A 9,217-nucleotide genomic window follows, 5' to 3' on the forward strand; every position below is an offset into this window, starting at 1 on the left:
GTGGGATACTGACCCCGGGACGGAGGTGCTGCGACCCCGGGAGGGAGGTACCGCGATCCCGGGAGGGAGGGGCCGTGAACCTGGGATGGAGGGACCGCGACCCCTGAGACGGAGGGACCGCGACCCCGGGATGGTGTGACCACGAACCCGGGATGGAGGTACCGTGACCCCGGGAGGGAGGTGGTCTTTCAGACCGTCCATGCTCTGTTGTGAGACCTCCGTGTGTGTCTTGTTCTGTTCGTGTTCCATTACATTGGCTCCCGGTGTGGCAATGCCTCGATTTTAAAATTCTCATCCTCGTGTTCAAATCCCTCCATGACAATCTCCCTCTCCCTATCGAGAGTCAGTGCTGAGGCACTCAGTGCTGTTATCGACACAGTCAGTGCTGGGACACTCAGTCCTGTTATACACACACTCAGAGCTGGGACACTCAGTCCTGTTATACATAGTCAGATAAATAAATAACTGCAAACTAAGAATGAAATCTCCAGGACCTGACGGTTTCCACCCCAGAGTTTTAAAGGAAACAGGTGGGGAAATTGCAGATGCATTCATCATAATTTCCCAAAGCTCTCCAGACTCAGAAATTGTGCCTTTGGATATGAATGTTGAACATGTCACTCCGTTTAGTTAAGAAAGGAGGGAGGGAGAAACCAGCACAATACAGACTTGTCATTTTAACATCGGTTGTGGGGAACTTACTTAAACCTATCATGAGAGAAAAAAGGAGCTGGTCAAAGAGAGTCAACTTGGATTCGTGAAGAGCAGGTCATGTCTGACTAATTTAGTTGGATTTGTTGAGGAATCTAACAAGGTGGACAGGGGAGTATCTATGAAGGTTTTCTATATGGACTTACAGAATGCATTTGCAAAGGTTCAGCACAAGAGATTAATAGAATAAATAAAAGGTACAAAATTGAAAGTGACCTTGTGACTTGGGTTGCAATTGGTTGGGAGGTCGGAGAAAAGAGTAAGGAGAAAGGGAACGTTCTTTGATTGGCGGGATATGACTGGTGGTGTCCCAGGGATCTGTACTGGGGCCTCAGCTTTTCATCATATTTATCAATAACTTGGATGAAGCAATAGAGAGTAATAGGTCCAAGTTTCCAGATGACATTAGTTATGAAGTTCAGTAAGTTGTGTAGATGGAAGCAGGAAGTTACAAAGGGAAAGTTTAAGCGAATGGACAAACTGTGACAGATGGAGTTCAAATTGGGGAAGTGTGAGATCATTCAATATGGATGCAAAAAGGAAACATTGGAGTATTTTCTGAAAGTGAGAGACTGGGAATGGTGAAGGAGCAAAAGGATTTGGGTGTCCATGGACACAAATCACTAAAGGCTAGTGCACAGATGCAAAAAGCAACCACAGACAAATGGCATTTATCTCCAGTGTTGGAATACAAAGGGAAGGAAGTGATGCTTCAGTTCTACAGAGCCTTGGTCAGAGCCCATCTGGTGCACTGATCCTCACCAAGGATATATTGGCCTTGGAGGGGGGACAGTGCAGATTCACCAGAATGATACTGGGACTTGAAGTGTTCAATTATGAGGACCGGTTGCATAAACTTGGTTTTGCATTCCCTTGAGTTTGGAAGTATGAGGAGTGATCTGAACCAGGGATTTAAAATAATAAAGGGATTCGATAAGGTAGAAATAGAAACTATTTTCTCTGGTGGGGGAATCCAGAACAAGAGGACATAACCTTAAATTTAGAGCTAGGGCGTCTAGGATTGAAATCAGGAAGCTCTTTTTCACACAAGGAGAGTGGAAACCTGCTCAGGCTGATTGAAGTGGACCCTGTGATATAATAGAATTTTATGTCCTGTCAGACTTGGATGTCTTGAAGATCCATATTTTAAAAAGGTGGAGGAGCTCAGTTCTAAGACGTATTCCACTCACGTCGTCATAAGTCCTCTAACTGTTTCTTTTATCATCGAGATATGAAGGTCAAAAACACTGTGTTTAAAAGAAAGCTGATTTATTTGACATTTGTACAGAATACTAAACTCCAGCCCAGTTAAAGGGAGTCATTAACATCAGAAACAAACTTACAACTGTCAGAATGAACGTGGTTTAGTCCTGGATACAGCAATAACAGAATAATCCAACTCCTGCAGTCACATGTGAACTCGCTGGTGACTCAGCAGGTGGGATGACTGAGTGAATCCCATCCCACACACGGAACAGGTGATCGGAATCTCCTCAATGTGAATACGTTCATGTCTCATCAGATCCCATGTTCTTTTAAAGCTCTTCTCACAGTTTGGACATTTAAAGGGTCTCTTATCAGTGTGAACAAGTTGGTGTTCAATGAGGCCGGATGAACAAGTGAATTCCTTCCCACACACAGAGCAGGTGAATGGCCTCTCCCCAGTGTGAACTCGTTGGTGTGTCAGCAGGGTGGATGACTGAGTAAAGCTCTTCCCACACACGGAGCAGGTGAACGGCATCTCCCCAGTGTGAACTCGCTGGTGTGTCAGCAGGGTGGATGACTGAGCGAATCCCTTCCCGCACAGGGAGCAGATGAATGGCCTCTCCCCGAAGTGAACTTGCTGATGTCTCAGGAGGTGGGATGATCGAGTGAATCGCTTCCCACACACGGAGCAGGTGAACGGCATCTCCCCAGTGTGGACTCGCTGGTGTGTCATTAGGCTGGATGACCGAGTAAATCACTTCCCACACACGGAGCAGATGAACGGCCTCTCCCCAGTGTGAGTACGTTGGTGTGTCAGCAGATCACTTTTTCTTTTGAAGCTCTTCTCACAGTCAGAACATTTAAAAAGACTCTTATCAGTGTGAACAAGTTGATGTTCAATGAGGTGGGAAGATTGAGTGAATCCGCTCCCACACACGGAGCAGGTGAACGGCCTCTCCCCAGTGTGAATTCGCTGGTGTGTCAGCAGGTTGGATGACTGAATGAATCCCTTCCCACACACGGAGCAGGTGAACGGCCTCTCCCCACTGTGAATCATTTGGTGTGTCAGCAGATCACTTTTTCTTTTAAAGCTCTTCTCACAGACAGAACATTTAAAAAGTCTCTTATCAGTGTGAACAAGTTGATGTTCAATGAGGTGGAATGACTGAGTGAATCCCTTCCCACACACGGAGCAGGTGAACGGCCTCTCCCCAGTGTGTCTGTGTCGATGAGTTTCCAGCCAGGACGAGAAATTGAATCCCCTCCCACAGTCCCCACATTTCCACCGTTTCTCCATGGTGCGGGCGTCCTCGTGTCTCTCCAGGTTGGACGATCAGTACAAGTCTCGTCTGCACAGAGAACATTTGTCTGGTTTCTCCCCACTGTGAATGGTACGATGTTTTTTCAGGCTGTGTAACTGGTTAAAATTCTTTCCACAGTCAGTGCACTGGAACACTCTCACTCGGGTGTGTGTGTCTCGCTGCTATTCCAGTCACAGTGATGTTTGAAATCTTTTCCCACAGATGGAACAGATCAACATTTCTCCTATATTTTAAGGCCAATAATCTTCAGGTGCTGGTGAATAGAGTGACTGTCAGATCTTGACGTGATGTTTGGTTTGAGTTTCTCGTCTGCAAATCCTCCCCTTCTAATACCCTGTGAAAGGAGATAACAAAAGTCCTCACTGTGAATACGGGATAGAAATTCAGAACAGGCAATTCCAGTTTCTATGGAACATTCTACCCGCTCATTCCTCCAGACTGTAAATCCCCGTCCCACACACTCACCCTCCTCCCTCTGCTGAAACCCAAACCCATCGCACCACTTCCAACAATTTTCCTTCTATTTAATTTTTCTGTCTTGAAGATCCCGACTAGGACTGGTTTCAGTTCGACATTCACTGGTTCCATTCCCTCTCCACCCCTGAAGGTGCTAGTTCTGGCTAGGTTCAGTTCTACACTCACTGCTCCAAACCATCTCCTCCCCTGAAGGTGCTGACTCTGGTTGGATTCTGTTCTACACTCACTGGTTCCCCTCTCCTCTCCTGAAGATGCTCACTCTTGCTGTGTGTATATGGTCTGCCCCTCATTTCGACATTATGTCCCTCCCTATAGCTGCCTGTAAGCAGTCCATATGTAATAGCTCCCAAATTTGGCGACGGAATCTTTCTGACCAGTCACCATTTCTCCTTCATTTAAAAACTATCCCTGACCTATCACAATTTCTCCTTTATTTGCAGACAGTCCCTGACCAGTCAGCATTTCACCTTCATTGACAGACACTCCCTGAGCAAACACCATTTCTCCTTCATTAAAAAACACTCTCTGACCAGTCAGCATTTTCCTTCATTAATAGACGCTCCCTGGCCCATCACTATTTCTTCTTCATTTATAGACATTACCTGACCTGTCAACATTTCTCCTGTATTCACAGACACTCCCGGACCAATCACCATTCCTCCTTCATTGACAGACACTCCTTGACCAGTTACTATTTCTCCTTCATTAACAAACGCTGCCTGACAAGTCACCATTTCTCCATCATTTACAGACTCTGCTTGAACTGTCACCATTTCTCCGTCATTTATAGATACTCCCTGTCCCGTCACCGTTTCTCCTTCATTTATAGACACTCCCTGACCTGTCACCATGTCCTCCCCCATTCATAGATACTCCCATACCAGACGCCATTTCACCTGCATTTATAAACACTCCCTGACCCGTCACCATTCCTCCTTCATTTCTAGCCGCGCCCTGACCCGTCACCATTTCGATTTCATTGATAGACACTCCCTAACCAGACACTATGTTTCCTTCATTTACAGACACTCCCTAATCAGACAAATTTTCCTTCATTTACAGACAATCCCTGACCGATCACCATTTCATCTTCATTCACAAACATTCACTGTCCCGTCCCCATTTCTCTTTCATTTATAGACATTCCCTGACCCTTCACCGCTTCTCCTTCATATATCGACACTCCCTCACCCGGCACCATTTATCCTTCATTTGGAGACAATCCCTGTCCAGTCACCATTTCTCCTTGATTTACAGACACTCCCGAACTAGTCAGCATTTCTCCTTCATTTACAGACACCCCCTGACCTGTCACCAGTTCTCCTTCATTTACGGACACTCCATGACCAGTCACAATTTCTCCTTCATTTCGAGACACTTCCTGATCAATCACTGTTTCTCCTTTATTGACAGACGCTCCCTGAACGTCCCCATTTCTCCTTCATTCAGACACACTTCCTAACCAATCACCATTTCTCCTTCATTGACAGACGCTCCCTGACTGTCCCCATTTCTACTTAATTGACAGACACTCCCTGACTAATCACATTTCTCCATCATTTGCAGACACTCCCTGACCGGTTATCATTTCTGCATTCTTTTACAGACACTCCCTGACCAGTCACCTCCTCTCACCGCATCTCCCTCCAGATGTCCGTTCACTTGTGAGCAAGGCTCTTGCCATCCACAAACTTATTACGGATGGCTGCATTTAGGAACATAGGAACAGGAGTTGGCCATTCAGCCCCACGAGCCGGTTCCGCCATTCAATTAGATCATGGCTGATTTATATCTTAACTCTATCTACCCTACTTCGTATCATAGCCCTTAATACTTTGGCCAGCACAAATCTATCAATCTTAATTTTCAAATTTACAATTGACCCCCAGCCTCAACAGCTTTTTGGAGTGAAGAGAGTTCCAGATTTCCACTCCCCTTTGTTTGAAGAATTACTTCCTGACGTCACCCCTCAATGGCCGAGCTCTCATTTTAAGATGATTCCCGCTTTTTCTGGACTCTCCCACCCGAGGAAATAGTTTATCTCCATCTACTCTATCAAAACCTCTAATCATCTTAAACACCTCAATTAGATCAATCCTAAATATTGTTTATTCAAGAGAATACAAGCCTAGTCTACGCATCTGTGCTCATCATTTACATAATTCATCACCATAAGTACAGGATAGAAATTCAGAACACACAGTTCTAGTTTCTCTGGAACAGTCTTTTCTCCCTTGCCCCTCCTAAGCTGTGAATCCGTCTAACACACTCACCCTCCTTGCCCCTATTGAGCTGTAAATCCCCATCCCACACAATCTCCCTCCCTGCCCCTATCAAGCTGTAAATCACCCGTCCCACACTCTCCCTCCTTGCCCCTATTAAGCTGTAAATTCCCATCCCACACAATCTCCCTCCCTGCCCCTATCAAGCTGTAAATCCCCCGTCCCACACACTCTCCCTCATTGCTCTCATTAAGCTGTAAATCCCCCGTCCCACACTATCCCTCCTTGCCCCAATTAAACTCTGAATTCCCCCATCCCACACACTATCCCTCCGTGACACTTCCTCGCTGTTTGAAATCCAGATTCATCGCAGGATCTATTTTTCCTCCCTTTCTCTCCTGAAGGTTCTGCGTGATGTTGGATTTCGAGCCCAGTCACAGTTTACCCTCCAGTACCCGGCCAAGTGGTAATTCTGCACCTGTGAGCCTGTGCAGCGAGCTGCGGGCGTTTCAACTGTGGGGAGAAGCACAGTCACCGTCCCTGGCTGATTCCGTCCGGCAAAGCTGAGGCCAACGGGAGCAGATCAACAACAACCTGCATTTGCACTGAGCGGAGTCTCAGCAACACCGAGTGCGGCTCAGGCCCCGAATCAGAGCCGGGGGGCCCGGGGGATCGGGCGGGCGGGAGTCCCGGGACTCCATTACACCCATCACCCAGCGCCTCCCCCTTCCTACCCGCCCCTTCCCGTTTTTTTCTCCCGTTTCCACCGAGTCGGACTCGCGAACAAAGGAAAGGAACGATGCCTTCCCAGAATGCACGGCGGGCCTGGGGAGCATGCGCAGTCTGAGCGGGAAGTCAGCGCGTTCGAGAGATAGAGGGGTTTCTGGGGCAATGCGAATTGTGGGGCCTCCGGCAGCCATTAGTCTCCATGCGTCGGTTAGTGTTTATTGCCCGCGTCGCGCACAGAACCGTTTCTCGAAATACAGACTGAGGAATTCAGAGCCGGTTTGCTAAACAGACACTGACCGTACAATGTAGAACATTTATTTTCAATTTTTTTTCTCGTGACTCAGTGGAAGAAAAACACTTCCCCCAGGGACCCAAAAAATAATATCTTCTGACTGGAGTTTTCATCAAATCCCAATAAAGGTCAATGCATGCTCGCTCTTCACTTCACTTCAAGTAATAAATAAAATTAGACATCGACGTTACTTGAAAAACATTTTAATTACAGTATAAATACAGTAAATAAAAGATCAGGTTGAGTTTCACTTAAATAATGTGACGGATGGGTCTGCCTGTTGTTCATGACCTCATTCCAATCTGGATCACAAGATGAAAGCTCGACATTCATATCAGGTGCGCTGTTGACTCGGTTTCTTTCTCTTGTTTTTAACATTCTTAAAGTCGAAAATCCCAGTTCGCACATGTCGGCTGTTGCGAATGGCAGCAAAACAGAACACTAATCTTAGTCAACAGAGGATATTCTTTGAAAGCACTGAGCCAAAAAGAAGACACACTGAATGACTTGTGGCGTGTTTTCAGTGTGCTCACAGGTGAGTGGCACCAGCTCGTTTTCTTGCTCAGGCATCAAGTTTAGTTTAATTTTCTATTCAGGATTTTCCTTCAAATTTTCAAATCCCTCTGCAGAGAAGTCGCGACAAAAATTGTCAGACAGAGCAGCGAGATGTAACTGTATGACACATTTCATTTCATTTCATTTCATTCACTTTACCTTCATTGGTGCTGTTCTCCTCAATGTGTTGTAACAGTGTTTGGAACATGGAATATCTCGGGTGATTACTTTTCAGTCGGGCTTGCCACAGTTCTAATGACTTCTGGAATGTTTTTTTATCTGTTCACAATGTCGAAACAAATCATTGCCTCTTCCTTGTAACTTCATATTCAGTTCCTTTAAAATTGAGAACATGTCAGCCAGGTAAGACAACTTCATTAACCAACTGTCATCATAAAATACATTTGCAAAATTAAATGTTTCTCTACCAGAAAAATGTGAATCTCTTTCCTGAGGTCGTAAACCCTTGTAAGCACCCTGCCCCGTGACAGCCATCGTACTTCAGTGTGAAACATTAAATGAGTAAGCTCAGCTCCGATTTCTGAGCATAATGCTTCAAAAAGCCTGCAGTACAGTGAGCTTCCTTTAATGAAATTAACAATTTTCACTACTTCCTACAGTACTGCCATAAGATCAGGGGGAACAGCCTTGTGCTCCAAAGCCTCGTGGTGAATGAAACAGTGATTCCAACCATCATTACCAGCTGCCTCAGATATTCATCTCACAACTCCGCTATTTCTACCTGTCATATTTGCTGCACAATCACTTGGAATTTCTTTGCAATTAGCCCAGTCCAATTTGTATTTTCCATCTACACAGTCATGCAGTGCTTCGAATATCTCTGCTCCTGTTTTATTTGTTGGTAAAGTTAGACAACACAACAAAACTTCCATTAAGTCATCTTGCCCGACATATCTCACAGAAACTAACAGTGTTGCACAATTTGAAATATCAGTACTTTCGACAAGTTGGATAGCAAAATCCCCGGCTGACTGTAACCTAGTAATAAGCTTGGCTTCTAAATGGTCAGCAATAGAACATATTCGCCGAGACATTGTGTTATCACTGAGAGGAATGGTTCTCAATTTTTCAGCAGGCTTCTCGACAACGATTGTCCGCACCATATCCAGAGATGCTGGAAGAATAAGTTTTTCGCCAACTGTATGGGCCATTTTCTCTTTTTCCACACGATATGCGACTAAATATGACACCAGTTGTGCCTTATCATTCAGAGCAGTTGACAGACTAAGAACTTGTGCTGATAACTTTAATCCCTGTTTCTTCCTTTAAAAATATTCAAGCGTGTGATCAACGAGTTCCCCATGTTTTGTCAATAAATGACTTTTTAATTTTGACGAGTTTTAAACTCTTGTTTCCAAGCACCTGGCTAAAATTAACACACTGGGGCTTTCGATCTTGGTTTGCGTTTGCACAATTGATGAAACCACATTTCAAAAAAGCCTCACGATACTGATTCATCCTCGATGTGGTCGGTGATTCAGAGGTGGTTCAGACCCGGTCGATATGGCAGAAGAGCGTCCATCATTAATTGAACTTTCTGTTGCAGAAGAACTTCTTTCTCTTCTTACAAAACGATTAATTTTGGGGAAATAAAGTTTGATGATTAAGACGCCCCCGACTCCTTTCCCCTTGATACTGGACTTACACCAGCACCACAAACCGTGGCTTGGAGGCGAGGAAGA

The 9,217-nt window shown here is 45.3% G+C and overlaps 1 pseudogene; it reads right to left on the reverse strand.

Moving 5' to 3' along the window:
* Window positions 1-1,978: 1,978 nt before the first annotated feature.
* Window positions 1,979-6,746, reverse strand: LOC137312662 (zinc finger protein 16-like; annotated as a pseudogene).
* Window positions 6,747-9,217: the final 2,471 nt, after the last annotated feature.

The sequence above is a fragment of the Heptranchias perlo genome, unplaced genomic scaffold, assembly GCF_035084215.1.
Source record: "Heptranchias perlo isolate sHepPer1 unplaced genomic scaffold, sHepPer1.hap1 HAP1_SCAFFOLD_43, whole genome shotgun sequence".
Lineage (NCBI taxonomy): Eukaryota > Metazoa > Chordata > Chondrichthyes > Hexanchiformes > Hexanchidae > Heptranchias > Heptranchias perlo.